The sequence below is a fragment of the Cavia porcellus genome, unplaced genomic scaffold (assembly GCF_034190915.1).
Source record: "Cavia porcellus strain 051 isolate PalLab524CR breed Dunkin Hartley unplaced genomic scaffold, mCavPor4.1 scaffold_1, whole genome shotgun sequence".
Classification (NCBI taxonomy): domain Eukaryota; kingdom Metazoa; phylum Chordata; class Mammalia; order Rodentia; family Caviidae; genus Cavia; species Cavia porcellus.
In genome coordinates this window covers 64,050,287-64,066,322 of record NW_026947484.1, presented here as the reverse complement: position 1 = coordinate 64,066,322, position 16,036 = coordinate 64,050,287, and the positions used below count along the sequence as shown (strand labels likewise).

Here is a 16,036-nt window from a genome sequence, read left to right as displayed (position 1 = left end):
TAGACATAGACAATGTAACAAACGATGCTCACCTACTGAGACCACTGCAGCCAAGTGCCTCGCGCTGAGTGGGTTTCCAGTGGATAGGAGGATGAAGTCCAAGGCGAAGGGGTCAGCAGGGTGGATCTTCGGAAACTATGAGCCTTGGCCTGCAGATGGCCGGCTTCTCCTGAGTCTTTGCTGGCTCCTGCTCTGCACCTGTCTACAGCTCCTCTTTTTAGGAGGACACCAGTCACACTGAATTAGGGCCCCCCTCACAGCCGCATGTTCATTTTTTTACCTCTTTCCAGGGCCTGTCTACAAACGCAGTCATTTCCTGAAGTGTTGGGATCAAGACGTCCCCAGAGTTTTGAGGCCACTCAGTCTGTGACATCAGACAAGCCCCAGCCTAGGCACATTCTGTGGCTGCTTAGGACCACCTGTGGCCATGACGCCCACATAGTGACTCAGAGGGCATCACAGGGGGTGCAGGTGTCATTCGTTTTGGGGACAAAGGTTCTGAGCCACCACTCCATTCTCCTCTGAGTTCTTCTTGATTCAACTTTCAATCTTGCTTTAGTAACAATTCACATTGAAAGGCAGTTTAGAGATCAATATTCCAAGATGACAGGTGATGGGGTGAGGGACACCTCAGGGTGAGACTGTGGGCTCAGAATCCAACACAGGATCACATGGGAAATGGCTGGGTATTCGAGGGACTCGGGTTCGTGATGTTTTTCTTAATCTACTGCAAAGTGCTTTCTCAATGCAGGACAACATCCTTTACATACGGCATGGTACAAGTTTCGGGAAACTCCAAATTTGACATCTGTGATTCAAATCTTTAGATCGTAAGAATATAATCCTGTTGGCTTCAATTAACCCAGACCCTTGAAGCTTCCTGTGCCTTCCTTGTCCTCTTTTAGAATAAAGTGCTTATCTTTGAGATTCAGTGGGATGACATTGTGGCTTTTTGTATCTTTGGGATATTTCCTCTCCATTTAGCTCACTGCTGTGGAAAAGAATTCTGTCCAGTTACTGAAAAATCTATTTCATTTGCATTACATAGAAGCAGGCATGCTTACAGTGATCAGTCTGAATGAGATGCCCCCAATCTGGGAGATTTTTGCAAGGTTTGTGTGGAGGATGTTATTTTATTCTGTTCCCTTGGTAGAGCACACTCTAACCTGCTCTGATTCTTTTCTCATTAACAGCATAAATTATGCAAAATGTTAAAAGTCATTTTTGTAATCATATTTGATAGAGAATTTGAATTAGACCACATAGAAAAATGGCAGTACTCCTCTGAGGCTGTATGATTCATTTCTTTGCACCAAACCAGAAGTTGAAAATACAGTACAATTTTATAATGAACAGAATTATTGCCTCTGGCATGTACACACCTCTGAAAATAGTTACAAGACTGATAAAAATTCAGAAGAGTCCTATACATGAAATTTTTAGAAGCTGCCTTTACTTTGATAGATGATAGGAAGATAGATAGTTGATAGCTAAATAGATGACAGAGAGGCATAGATAGATAGATAGATAGATAGATAGATAGATAGATAGATAAATAGATAGTAGATAGATAGATACATGATAAATAGATGATACATGAAAGATGTATAGATGATAAATGATAAAGATCGATAGATAAATAGATAGATAGATAGATAGATAGATAGATAGATAGATAGATAGATAGATCCCACTTCCTCTGACTGTTTTTGACTTTTACTTACCTCTCTGATTCTTGGTCCCTCAGCACCATTTGTTCTGCTTTTCACTCTCCTTTTCTCTGTCTCTGTCTCTCTCTCTTTCTACTTCTTTGGAAGTTTTCTCTTTTTGTTGCTGGAGGGAATTTCCCTGTGTCTCCTTCTCTGTTTCTCCTTGTCATTTCTGTGTATCTTTGCATTCTTTTCCTCTCCAGCTGTCCCTTGCTCTGTGTTCTTTTGAGGCTCTGTCTCCTTTCCTATCTTGCTTTTTTTCTTAATCATGTCTCTAATTCTCTTTTATTATATGAATCTCTGTTTTCAGCACACACACACACACACACACACACACACACACACACACACACACACAGGAGAGGAAGAAGGAGGAGGAGGGGAAGAGGGACAAGGAGAGAGGGCTAAGAACATTTATATTTTTTACAGAGAGGTTGTATCTTTGGTGTCCCAGCCTCTGCTTGGCACGATGGGAACTCAGGCTTCCTCATCTTTTCTCCTCCTCGCTCTCCAAAATGAGTGTGGATTTCACCGACCGTCCAGCAGAGGATGGGCACCTTGTACTTCCCGCACAACTTTCCTGTGAGAGCCAAGCATCTGCTCCTTGTCAGTGCCCAGCCTGCTTTCCCAGGCTGAAGCTTGCCAGGCATCTCAGCCCCTCTGAGGCTGGTTTGTCCACGGTCTGCCCAAACCTTCCCCTCACTTGGCTGCTTCATTTCAGAGAGACTTTTAGGTTTCTTTTTTGTAAGAGAGAAGTTTAATGTCTACGTCTTGTAACCTGAAGAACTACTTAGAACCAAACAGTAGGCCGTAGATTAACTATTCCCATTCTCTTATTATTTTGTTGTGAAATTTTGTTTTACTTCCACATAAAATAAAAAGTTAGCTACTAGGACATTTAATACAAAGCACTCCATAGCGTTTCAGTTCTATGCTCCACTTCTGAACCTCAGCATAGAATTCTAAAGCAGGAGTTCATGGCTTTGTGGGCCAGAAGAGAGAGGAGGGCAGGATGGACCTTGTACTTCTGTAGTTTCAGGGTCTTGAAAATCAAGGAAGGGCAGATAGGGTAGTTAGGATCAGAAAATCGCGGAAGAAATCTTTCAGGCACTTGTGCGCTTTTAGTTAAAAAATGGAGTGCTTCATAGCTTATGCACAGTTAATTACACAGTGGTTGTGAAAAATACACGACACCATTACCATCACCATATAATCGCCATGGCTTTTTTAAAAAGCTACTACATAGTTATTACAGAAAATAAAATATGTGATTTTATGGTAACTGTGCGATGAGTTCCTGTCCGCATCAGATGCCCACTTACTGAAGCAACAGTGAAACAAAAGTCCCCTTCTCCCATCCCACTCGAGTCCTAATACTGTCCTTCTTTTGGAAGTGACATAACCAATCAAGTGCTAGCATAGAAAATATGCAGACTATGCTTCTTTCCTGACCTCTTTTTTCTCTGGTGAGCAAATGAATACATTGGAAACTACAGATGCAGAAGAGTCAGCGCACCAGACAGGCAGGCAGAGTCCTTCCACCAAACCCAAGTCGAGTGACAGGGAATAGTGAGTCCTCCCAGCTGTGGAAAGCAGTGAGTAGCTTGGCAAGTCACATGCCCCAGCAGCTCCAAGGAATGAGAAGGGAATCAAACACATTTTATCCATATGATATGCAGGCTGCAAGGCCTCACAAGCAAAATCTAGTCCCATGTTGTTACATTCTGTTTCTATCGCATGTACTTTGATAGAAAAAACCATAGTGCTTTAATACTCAGATAGCTCTACAGAAAGCAGCCACTGGTAAAAGTTTAAATGCACTGTCACACCCGTGCCACTGTGTGTCCACGCCAGCAGGTCATTTGCTTACAGCCCTGTGTACAGTCATCTTTCTACAAAGGTAATTGCTAGCTGCTTAAAATAATGAAAACAGTTCTATTTATTGTAGCTAATTGATTTCCAATATATCAAAATTAATTGGGCAGAACAGGTCATTACAAGCTTTCTCTGAGGCATGTTTTAATGGGATCCAAATTTAGAAAATTAATGGACAAATTAGGATAATTTATTTTCATTTTTGTTTTCCCAGAAATAGCTTCAATGTTCTCCAAGGGGAAAAGGCCTACTCTTGTTCCATTTCTCAACCTTCTACTTTCTTCACAATATGAAATAACTCACTTTTCCTCGGCTTACAGCAAAAAAAAAAAAAAAAAAAAAAAAAGTCCCTCTATTCCCTTGCTGATTTAACTTAACATTCTAATCATGATAGTAAAGAGTTCCAGGGATTAGCTGAACTCACTACAGTCGGTGGACAGGAAGGTACCGAGAGGAAAAGCTGTGTCTGTCTCCCCATCTCACAGTACTTATACCGCATGTATATTCTAAAATTCATAGCTGAGGTGCTATATTTGGAGAATGTAGATTAAGCACAACACTGGCTTTCAATCTTTCTATCAGCACTTACTTTTAAAGGAAAATGTCAAATACAAGCTTCATCAATGATGAAATTATCTTGAATTCCTCATGATCTGACTCAATGGCTAACAGTCATGAAAATATACATCTACGTCTATATCTGTTTATCTTTTTCAGGATAAATTAATCAAGTACTTGCGATCTTTGTCTTAGAAATGTCAGAGATTCAATTCCTTAAAGAAATATGCAATGAACTAATTGTATGCTAATCTATAATTAATATTACTCGGCCATTAAAGAAAGGCTCTTGTGTCTTTCTCTTCTCTCATCTACTCTGTCTCCCACCCTTTCCTGACCCTGCACTTTCAAAGCTTTGAAACAGACACACAGAAGATAACCATCTGGTCAGACCGCACACCCAAGCCTTAGGTTTGGGAGAACCTTTTGTTTCTTCAAAAGAAGAAACTGTCCCAGCAGACGGCCCTCAAGATGCTCACCTCTCCTTAGACCTGCCTGGCATTATCTTTATGATTGTGAAAGAGATGAGGCCTCTGTCCTACTTTTCCCTGCCTATGAGGACGCCCTGTCCCCACTTGAATGACATAACTACCTCAGTTAGAGCATGTTAGCTCGGGGAGATTATCTAGGTGAGGCTGATGGAAACACATCAGCCCCTTACAGGTGAGTTGCTTTCATGCGTCACAGAGGCCTTGACATGTCCCTGTTGTCAGACAGTATCTTCAGAAATGGCACATGTTAAAATTATGCCAGGCCTTTCTTGCCTTGAACAAAGAATTAGATTAGATAAGCCCAAAATATTGCCAAGACTACTTGAAAAGTGAAGATGAAAGGGTAAAGGGGAAATCAGCTCTGCAGAATGAACTTGGATCAAATGAAAGAAAAGATAAAAGCAAAACTAAAAGCTCACTGAGTCCAAATGATGCAGGGTGGACCACCGTGAGGACTCTGGGTAACAGAGCTAGTCTGGTCCGCCTTATGCTGGCCACGTCTCGGGGAACCCACGAGTGGTTTCACATACAGGGTCCTGAGACTCACATGGCCCTGACCTTGAGTCTTGCAACTGCCCAGGCCTGCCTAATTCTCCAGCTGGCTTTGCCACCCCATCCCCTGTGTCACTCCCACAAGCCTAAAAGAGGGTCAACTGTATATAGCATTGTCAACTGCCATTAGAAAGGATGACAGGTGTCTTCTAGTAGCCAAAGAGGTCCCTGGCCCACAACTAAAAGGAAAACAGCATCTGCCATCCTGCAACCACAAGGAAATGAATTTTTCCAACAACCAGTGAGTCTGGAAGATTCCAAGTCCAAATGAGATTCACTGAACCTTACCCAGGTGAGGCTCTGAGCAGACAATCCAGTCATAACACAAAGGTATTGGCTTTACTGAAAAAAGTGAGATAAACTTCTGTTGTTTTATGCCCCTAGTTTTTGAAGTTTGTTGTGCAGTGAAAGAAAAATAACACAATTGAAAAGAAAGCACCTGACCCTTGAATCTGTACAACTTTTTCACTTTCATGCTTTTCCCTGGCAGCTTAGAGACAGGCTATTAAGGTTTTGGCTTCAGATGGCTTTTCTCTGGCAAAGCTTTAGAGACAGTGTTCACTATTTATTGGACTACTTAGTGTTTAAAGGCTGTGCAATAAAAAAAAAAATTAAGAAAACCAGAGATTCCCCCCAGAACATTCATATGCTCTGCCAAGATAAGTTTGTCCATGGAAGAAGCTGCTTTTCACCTAAATACCAAGTTTCTTATTCAGCAAAGCCTGACTGAGCATTGCATGCCACCCACTGCAGAGGTCTCATCTGTTCAGACCAGGTATATATGAGTGTGCTCTTGGGTGGGGTGATAAGGGAAAGGAGATGGAAAACCCCAGGTCTGCGTCACATTTGAGAAAATCACAAAAGAGGTAACATTTCAGTTCTTGCAGGTGATGCTCCTTTGTAAGTAGACAAAGTCATACACAGACACCAGGAGGAAATCAGATCCCAGAGAACATGCAAAGGCAGGGAGCACTATTTGCATTTGAGTGTCACCGCAGGAAAAGACTGATGTGAAGCTGAGTCTAGGGATAGACTGTCACATAAAGGTACAATTAAATTGCACTTCAGGTAAGCTGCATTTCAGAACCTGAAGTCTCAAACAGAGTTGTCACCTAAGTGTTTACAAACTGCCTATCACTTGTCATTGGTGTGCTTCATCGGAGAGTTGGGGGTTGGGAAAGCTTGCTTCTCTGCCATTGCCCCTTTTTGCAACATACGAGTTCAAAGTATGGTCCTTTTCTAAATTGCATGTGTGTGACTTTAAGTCAAAACGCCTGGTTTTTAATGCACTTTTAACAATATAATTGAGGTACCATAAAAGTCACGCTTTTAAAGTGTAAGTTCTGTGGCCTTTAGTACATTCATGAAGTTGTTCTAATTTTAAAACTTATACATTTAGTGGGTAACAAAGACACTTGTTACCCACTGGCAATCAGTCTGTTATCCCTCCCTGTCCAAAGAAACCTTGAACCCTCTGCCTGTCTCTGTACATTTTCCTTCTGGACATTTCACGTAAACAAAGTTGTATAACATGTAGTCTGTGTATCTGGTTTATTTTTATGTTTTCAGAATTAATTCAGTTTCCCTATGAATTGGCTCAGCATTCCGTTTTAAGGCTAAATAGCATTCACCTTTTGCTTACCCGTGCATTAGTAAACAAAGAATTGTTCTGTGTTTCCACTGTTTAGCTACAGTAAACAACCCTGCTGGGCACGCTCTGTGCTCTATGTGTGTACACACCTATGTTTTCGTTTTTTTTAGGGATGAATTGTTAGCTCATATGGCAGTCATATGTTCAACACTCCTGAGGAACTACCAACCTGTTTCCAATGTAGCTATGCCATCTTGAAATCTGACCACCAATGTATAAAGATTTATAATTTTCCACACACTAACACTTATTACCACTTCTGTTCTTTGCTCAGACATCCTAGAAGGTATTACTTCATCATAGTAATTGAAGTATTACTTCAATTCCTCGATGATTTTCAGGATTGTGGACATACTCCTTTGGACATCAGTGCATCCTTACTGGATAAATTTCTAATTCTTTGCCTAGTTCTAACTTGTATTGTATTTTTATTGCTGAATTTTAAAAGCTTAATATATTCTCCCTTATTGAAAATATTTTCTCCTATAACGTGAATCACATTTTCATTTTCTTAGAGTCATTCGAAGTAAAACAGTTTTACATTTTGACACTGTTCAAGTTATCTGTTTTTCTTATCTCACTTGTATTTTTAGTGTCATATCTAAAACACCATTGAGTACCCAAGGTCATAAAGATTTATGCTTATTTGCTCTTTTAACAATTTTATAATTTTAGTTCGCATCTTTAGATCACAATGGAGAGGTTTACACTTTCTGAATGTATCTGCTCCACTGTAGTACTTGTGGATCTTCTCTTTTTGACATTCTTTTCCAAATAAATTGTCTTTCTTTACTTAAAAAAAAAAAAAAACAGTAGATATCAACGCCCCAGAACTACTTGTGAAAAAGCTACTATTTTACCTTTGAATTGCCTTGGCACCCTAATCAAAACTCAGCTGAGCATGAACATGTGAGCTTATTTTTGAACTCGTGGTTCTACTCCACTAATGAATATGTATGTCCTTATGCCTGTGCTGTACTGCCTTGATTACACTAGCTTGGGGTAAGTTTTGAAATAGAGAAATGTAAGTTCTGCAACTTGGTTCTATTTAAAGATGATTCTGGTTATTCTAGGGTCCTTGTACTTACATCTGAATTTTAGGATCAACCTTTCAATTTTTTCAAAAACTGTAGCTGAAATTTAGACAGGGCTTTGTTAACTCTGTCATACAACTCGGGAAGCATCACCATTGTCACAGTAGAGATCTTATAATCCATGGAAATGGGAAAACCTTCCCATTTACTAGATCTTCTTTACTTTTTGATACTTTGTATTTTTGCAATGATTTTTGTAGTGATGTTTTATAGTTTTCAAGGTGGTGTGCAATTCTTGTTCAGTTTATTCCTAAGCATTGTTTTATTGTTCACAGGAGTGGGAGTTTTCTCTTAGTTTCATTTTCTAGATATTTCATGCTACTCATCACAATATGTTCTCAGACAAGATGACTACAGTGACTTCTCAGACACACAGCCATGTAAAAGATGGCTTTCAAACTCAGCCATTACACTGCTCTTGTAAGGAATGGTCTATTTCTGCATCTCAAATAGAATACTGCATGATTTTTAAATCATTGGGACATTTCCTACATAAAAATGTATCTAGAAATCTAGTAGCAATTTTTCACATTCTTCATTCATCAACAAACATTTACTGACCATATTTTAAGGCCCTGAGAATACTCTATGTGTTTAGGACACTTCAGTTAACAAAGCAGGAAAAGACCCAGGCTCTCTTGGAGTTCACAACTTTTATGACCAGATTTTATGGGCCAAATTTTATGGGCCAAAATTTGAAAAGGAAACACTACTTATTAAGGACCTTATCTTTGAGCACACTTTAATTAAGGTAATCAGTAAATTACCTAAAGTTTACTGTGGATATATTCGTTATATATACATGCACATTTTTAAATTCCCTTATTCATATTAACTAAGAACTAAGAACTAAGAACGGTATCAAGACCTGTGAGGCTCCTCCCTCCCCCACACAGCCTGGACCTTAAAATCACAGCCACATCGTCAAAATATTACTGCCACATTGTATAAAGTGATGCAATAAATAATTGTTGCATCATTTTGAGTTAAAAACGCCCAACTGTTCGGGTTAGCACAGTTCTGGGTAGGACTAAATGGGTTTACTGAAGATGTGAGTGACACTAAACATAGGCTTGTAGCCTGAGGAAATAAACAGACAGAAGAAGGGAGACTCCTGCTGTCTCTTCAGAGGACCCAGTCCTCACCATCACTTGGGCGTGCACCCAGGCTTCCGGTGCAGACCATTCAGCTGGCAATGCAAGCTCTTTGGCTGCCTGATATGGACTCATACAAGAGTCCATATATACGGTGAGCTCCAGGCCTGCAAGTTTTCACCTGGTCCTCCAGATCTTCAGCGTGAGGACAGCCCCTTTGCACTCTTCCACACCTGACTCTGCAGACAACATTGTAAGGCTGCCTGGAAAATATCTCTTACATCGAATGTTTCTCTAGTGAGCGCTGACTCCTGGGGACCACAAATTATAAACTGAGTATAGCGGATGCTGAGACGATCCTTGGCCTGCCCTTTGAGGCAGATTGGACCAAGAAAACTCCCTGCTTTCTTCTGGTCACATCTGAGAGCCCTAAGGCTGGTAACACTGTGATGTTCACAGGGCAAGGAAAGATGCTGAACAATTCTGCAGATGAGAGATCACTTCTAGCTACATTCAGAGAAATGGCCAAATTTATACTGCTACTGAATAATTCATATGTGGGTAATGAGTATTAACAGATAAGACTTGCATTATAAAAAGATGCATAGCTTTATCTATTTCTATGTATAGCTGTACATATGTGTGTGTTTGAAACCTACAATGAACATTTGAATTAAAAAATGTTTTGTTATACTAGAAGACACATTGTTGCTAACCCACTTCAAAATATAGCCCCTCACTTGCAACACACGCCTACCTATCTTCTTGCTACTTTCTGAATAGTGCTGGAAGTCCTGTTTTGCAAGTGTCTTTATGAGGTGTCATAAAGTACATAGTGAGAGAGAGAGAGAGAGAGAGAGAGAGAGAGAGAGAGCTGAAGATCTGATATGTCTGATTGGAGGAGGTGGTGAGTGAGACACACTCAGGGAAGAGCCACCAAAATAGCAGGTGCTCTGAAACAGGGAGGCTGCCACACCCACACATGGAAAACGGTTTTGAAAGATGATCCACCCACATCAAGCCAATTATCTGGGTCATTAGAAATGGAAGCAGTGCCCCCGCCCCACACTCTGGAGAGCAAGCCGTTTGGAAGCTGCTGTAACAGACTAAAGGAAGGAGATGATGCTGCTGAGGGCCCTACACTTCCTCCCATGTGAAGGAGGAAACAGCTGGAGAATGAGCTGGAGCTGGGGACCCACGGAAGCCATGAGTGGGACAAAGAAAAGAAAAAGAAAGTGGGTGATCCCTCCTCCCCATCATCCTCCAAGATAACAGGGGGTGCTGCTCCTTAGTAGCAGTCTATCCACAACTCAGCACCAGCAAAGAAAACTGCCCCCACCCCGGGGTGAAAGACACTGAACACTGGGAAGGGCAGGGCAGCACTGAGCCTCCAGTGGGGATGCGGGTCACCTCCTGGAGACACCAGGGAGGCCATGGGGCTGCAGGGTTGGCCCAGGCTACATACTTCTCGGCTGTCGCCACAAAGACCAGAAAGATATGAAGCTGGAAATCCTAAAGTGATCACACCCAGAAAAACAGCCCAAACCAAGCCAAGGGCTGAGCCAGTTTTGAGCTTCCCTTTTCAAGACTTTTCCCTATGTTTTTACCTCTTGGTTTTTTATCTGTTTCTGTTTAACCTTCTGGTCCCTCATTCTAGTTACTTCATGGTCCCTTATTTTACCTGTCACCCTGCTTCTCTTACCTTGTCTCCTCCTTCCCAGTGAAGTTGGAACACTATTGTTTGTGAATAATGTGGTTTGCAAACAGAAGCACTTGGCAAACTTTTGGTTTTTCTTGTGAACTCTGCATCAGGGATGAACATGACCATAGCCATCTGACTCACATGAGCTTGAACATTGCCATTTTTTCCAGAATTGGGGAACAAATTAATAGGGGAGGTACCATTGTCTATAAAGAGTCCACCAAAGATGTATACACACTTCAGAGGAGAAAACATGTATAAATATTTTAATACTAAGTTTATTGAGACATTGTGAGATTTACATAAGTTACCGTTGGCCTCTCCAATTACAAGATGTGCTCAGAGTGGTAGGCATCGTCTTCCAGACATTTATTAGTACAACGAACTACTGCTTGGGTAACTTTGGGAACTGGGCTTACTGCACATGCATTTTCAATTTGTTCCCTAACAGCTGGAAGTGGAATGGATTTTCTGTGATACACCATACCCTCTAGGGCTCCCCATATGAGGGTAACACAATCTGTTGAAGAAATATCATACTATTTTCTTTTCCCTAAGTCTATATCCTTTTGTGGTGGAGATTATAACACACACACACACACACACACACACACACACACACACACACACACATATAATTTTTTAAAAAGTAAGAGCAGATCAGGGCTTTCACTTGAATGGTACCATTCATGGTCAGGTTATGGTCTATTTATAGGTCTACATTCTAACGGAATTGTGCTTAGAGAATTAATCTAGAATTGACCACAAAAATATCATTAGGTTACAACAACTCAACAACTTTCCTCAATCCCCAGTTACTCTCATAAATATTCTCTTAGAACCCCTCAACACTAACCCTGTGCCAACTACAAAAGGCACCCAAAAGAGGCTAATCCTACATCTGTTAACCTATTAATATGTCTCCTTGTTATGCTCCCATACTTACTGTTTACCCCACTCTTTCTCCCTTTCCTCCTCCTCTTCCACTCTCTTCTCTTTTTATATCAGACTAACTGCCAATAATAGAACAGTAGAGACCATCAGGGGCACTGACGAAGGGTGGAAGTGTAAAAACAAGGTGTAATTTACATGACTGAGGTGTGGTCTGATCTGTTGATGCTGTTATAATCAGCAGAAGCTCTATCTTTACAACACAGTGACAAAGCTTAACACAATTAAATTAATTATCTTTAAAAGGTGAACAGTATACCTGGACAAATAAAGCCATGTGCTTATCAGAAGACAAAGTTTAACTAAAGATTTGATATATATGAAAAAAAAAAAAAAAAACAGCCACAAAAACCTCCCCAAAGACTCCCATCTCTCCCAGAGCAGATGTGAGGGGCCATCACAGGAAGGATCGCAAACACCAGGTAGCAGAGCTGTATAGGCTCCATAAAAAGGTGGAGAAATTCCAGAGATTATAAAAAATTTCTATAACTTGTAACCCACAGAAATGATGAATGTGAAGACAAGGTTTTAGAAATTTAGGACGAAGTGGAAATGACGATGAATTACTCAGAAAAGCCTTCAAAATGATAAGAGAACAAGAAAAAGTCATCCAGCACCTCCTAGATGTTGCCAAAAGGCTAAGCAAGGCTAATTGAAGTTAGAGTGAAATCAGAACACAGTACACATGGGATAAAAATCTGTCTACAGAAATCGTAATAAAAAACTTTACAGATATGAGGAAAGACCTCAAAAATCATGTAGGTGAAGTTTAAAGAATGCCAACAAAAATGATGAAAAAGAAGCTCCCCACAACACAATACATCTTAGTCAAAATTTCAGAGGTCCAATGAAAAGCATTCAAAGCTGTTGTAGAAAAACAAAGTAATCATGTATATGAAATCATTAGAATTACAGCAGAATTTTCACAACAAAGAAAGTGTTTCAATTCCTAAAAGCAAGCAACTTGCAACCTATACTAACATTTCCTGGAAAGTGATTTTCAAATGAATATAAAAATAGAAACTTTCTATTATAAGGAACATCTTAGTAAATACATAAATACCAATGGAGCACTCCAAAAGATACTCAATAATATCCTAGACATAAGTAATAAAGTAAAAAAAACCAAAAATTCAGAGAAAATGAATACATCAAACCATACAAGTAGTTATAAAGAAAAAATAAAAGAGTCAACAACTGGAAAAGGATGCCATGACAGGAATAAATCAACACCTTCAGTGATGACTCTCAGCGTAGACGACCTCCATTCCTCAATTAAGACATGCACTTCCAGACTGGATCTGAAAACAGAATCAAACTGTCTATTTCCTTCAAGAAATTCCTGTAGTCCAGAAAGAAACTCATGGACTAAACATTGAAGGATGGGAAACAACATTCTTTATGCCTGGATCCAGAAAGCCAGCAGCAGTAGCAATTTTATTTCTCAGACAAAGTAAACATGAAACTAAAACTGACTGAAAGGGGCACAGAAGGTCACTACATATTAGTTAAGGAAACAACTCAATAATAAGAGTTAATAATCATAAATATATATGCACCACATCCCGGGGCACATATCTTCATAAAATAAACACTGCTGGACATAGAAGAACAAATGAACACCAACACAATCACAGTGAGTGACCTCAGGACCCCATGGTCACAAACAGTGTCATCTAAGCACACAGCAACAAAGAAATATCATACAGGGTTACAGCACCACACGTGGACTTCATAGATTGCTACAGTTTCCTTCCCTACTACAACAGAATACACTTTCTTCTCAGCAACACATAGACTGTCACCAAAGTAGACCACACACCAGTCTATTAAGTATGCTGAATAAACACAGCAAAACCAAAATCATTCCATGTATTCTATCAAATCATTGGATTCAAACTAGAAATCAATTACCATGGAAACCATAGCATTATATTTAAAATGACACTTCAAATAACACTTCTAAACATTCAGAGGGCCAAAAAGGATGTCAAGGAAGAAATTAAACCATTTATATAATCAAACAATAATACTTTTATACAATGTACAAAACCCATGGGACACAATAACAGCAGACTTACAAGGAAGTATATTACTGTAAATGCTCACATCACAAAAAAAGAGTGAGAGCTCAAGAAAACAACCTTAGCATGCAAATTGGTACACTCAGAAAGCAAAAATGGTCCAAACTCAAACCTCGCTTGAGAAAAACTTTTTAAAAATCAGAGTGAAAATTAACCAAATTGAGACAAATACAAAAAAATGAATCAGAGTTGGTCCTATAAATAAATAGGCAAACCCTTAGCCAAGTTTAGAAAAGGACAGAAAAGATTCACATCAATGCAATTAAAAAGAAAAACAGCAAACTCAAAACTGACACCACCAATATCCAGATCATCAGGAAATACTGCCAAAAGTTGCATTCCAAAATGTTGGAGAATCTTGAAGAAATGGATGCACTAAGAAAACTGAACCAAAGGACATAAAAATTCTAAACAATCCAATAACAAACAATGAAATCGAGAAAAAGAAATTAAAAGAGTACCAATTAAGAAAAGCCTAGGACTAATGGAATCAATGTTGAATTCTACAAGAAGTTCCCGTTCAGGGAGGTTATAATACCAATTACCCTTAAACTCTTTAATGAAATTGAAAGAGAAGGAGGACTTCAAAATTCATTGCTGGATGCCACCATCACTGATTCCAAAGCCGGAAAAGGATCCCACAGATCATAGTTGTGAAAGTCCTCAACAATCTACTGGCAAATGGAATACAACAAATCATCAAAGGGATTGTACATTATGACTAAGTAGATTGGGATAAACACTCACAGATTGAAAATGTCACACACCACATACACAGAAACAAAATTAATTGATCATATTAATAGATGGAGAAAACAAATGCTATTGACAAAATCCAACACACATCCATGATAAAAAGTCTGAAGAGTAGTATAGAAGACCTTACCTCCATCTGATAAAAGTTATTTGTGACAAACCAGTAGCCAACACCTATTAAATAGGGAGAAGCTGAAAGCTTACATATATTTACATATTTATGTAGTTACACATTTATATGCAAGAAACAAAGAAATCAAAGTATCATTATTTAGAGATGACACGAACCTTTATGTAAAAGATCTCAAAACTCCTCCAAAAGACTTCTAGAATTAATAAACAAATTTAGCAATGTAGCAGGATACAAAATCAACACATTTCTGCACACCAATAATGAACTCACTGAGAAAGAAATTAGGAAAAATGTACTTCTCAATAGAACCATGAAAAATTGAATACTTAGGAATTAACCTGACCAAGGAAGTGAAAGATCTCTACAATGAACTCTGAAAAAGTAGATCAAAGAGGTCAACAGAAAATAGAAATACAGCCTCTGTTCCTGGATAGGCAGTACTAATATTGTTAAAATTGGCATACTCTCAAAACCGATTTATAGATTTAATACAACTTCATTCAAAATTCCAAACAACATTCCTCACAGAGTTAAAGAAAAAAATTCTAAAATTTATATGGAACCAGACATGACTCAGAACAAAAGTAATTCTGGGTAGTAAGGGCAAAATAGGAAGCATTACAAACCTTGACTTGAAGTTATATACAAAGCCACAGTGATTTGTTTTTAAAAAGCATGACACTAGCATAAGAACAGATATGTAAATAATGGAATATAGTACAGGCCACACAAACAACCCTAGATACATTCGGGACCTGGTCTTTGGCAAAGGGGCCAAAAACAAATGCTGGTGAACAGGCAGCCTCTGCAGCGGTGGTGCTGGAAAAGTTAGCTATAACATGCAGAAGACTAAAGCTACATTCATACTTCTCACCATGTTCTAAACCAAAATTCAAATAGATCAAGGAACTACACATAAACACTTAACCTAATGGAAAATAAAACAGGTAAAAAAAAAAAACTCTTGAAGACATAGGAAAGGACTTTCTGAACAGAACCTCAGTTGCACAAATAATAGCACCAAATTAACAAATTATATCAAATTAAAAAGCTTTTGCACAGCAAAGGAAAAAACCAACAGAAGTAAGGAGACAACTCACAGAATGGGAAATATTTTTGCCAGCTAACCTCAAATAGAGAATATTAAATATTAAATATATTAAAAATTCAAAAATACTAGGCCAGGGGGTGGGGATTTAGCTCAGCAGCATAAGCACCTGCCTGGCAAGTGCAAGGTCATGAGTTGGATCCTTGGTACAAAAAAAAAAAAAAAAAAAAAAAAAAAAAAAAAAAAAAAAAAACTAGACTGCCTAAAATGAAAGAACCCATCATTAATTGGCCTAATGAAATAAATAGGTAATTCACAGAAGAAATCCAAGTGACCCA

The 16,036-nt window shown here is 39.1% G+C and overlaps 1 long non-coding RNA gene across 1 annotated transcript in view; it reads right to left on the bottom strand.

The window, feature by feature from the left end:
- The window catches only part of LOC134476179 (uncharacterized), a 73,500-nt gene that overhangs the window by 29,556 nt on the left and 27,908 nt on the right, over nucleotides 1-16,036 (bottom strand). The gene's annotated exons all lie outside the window — the stretch shown is intronic.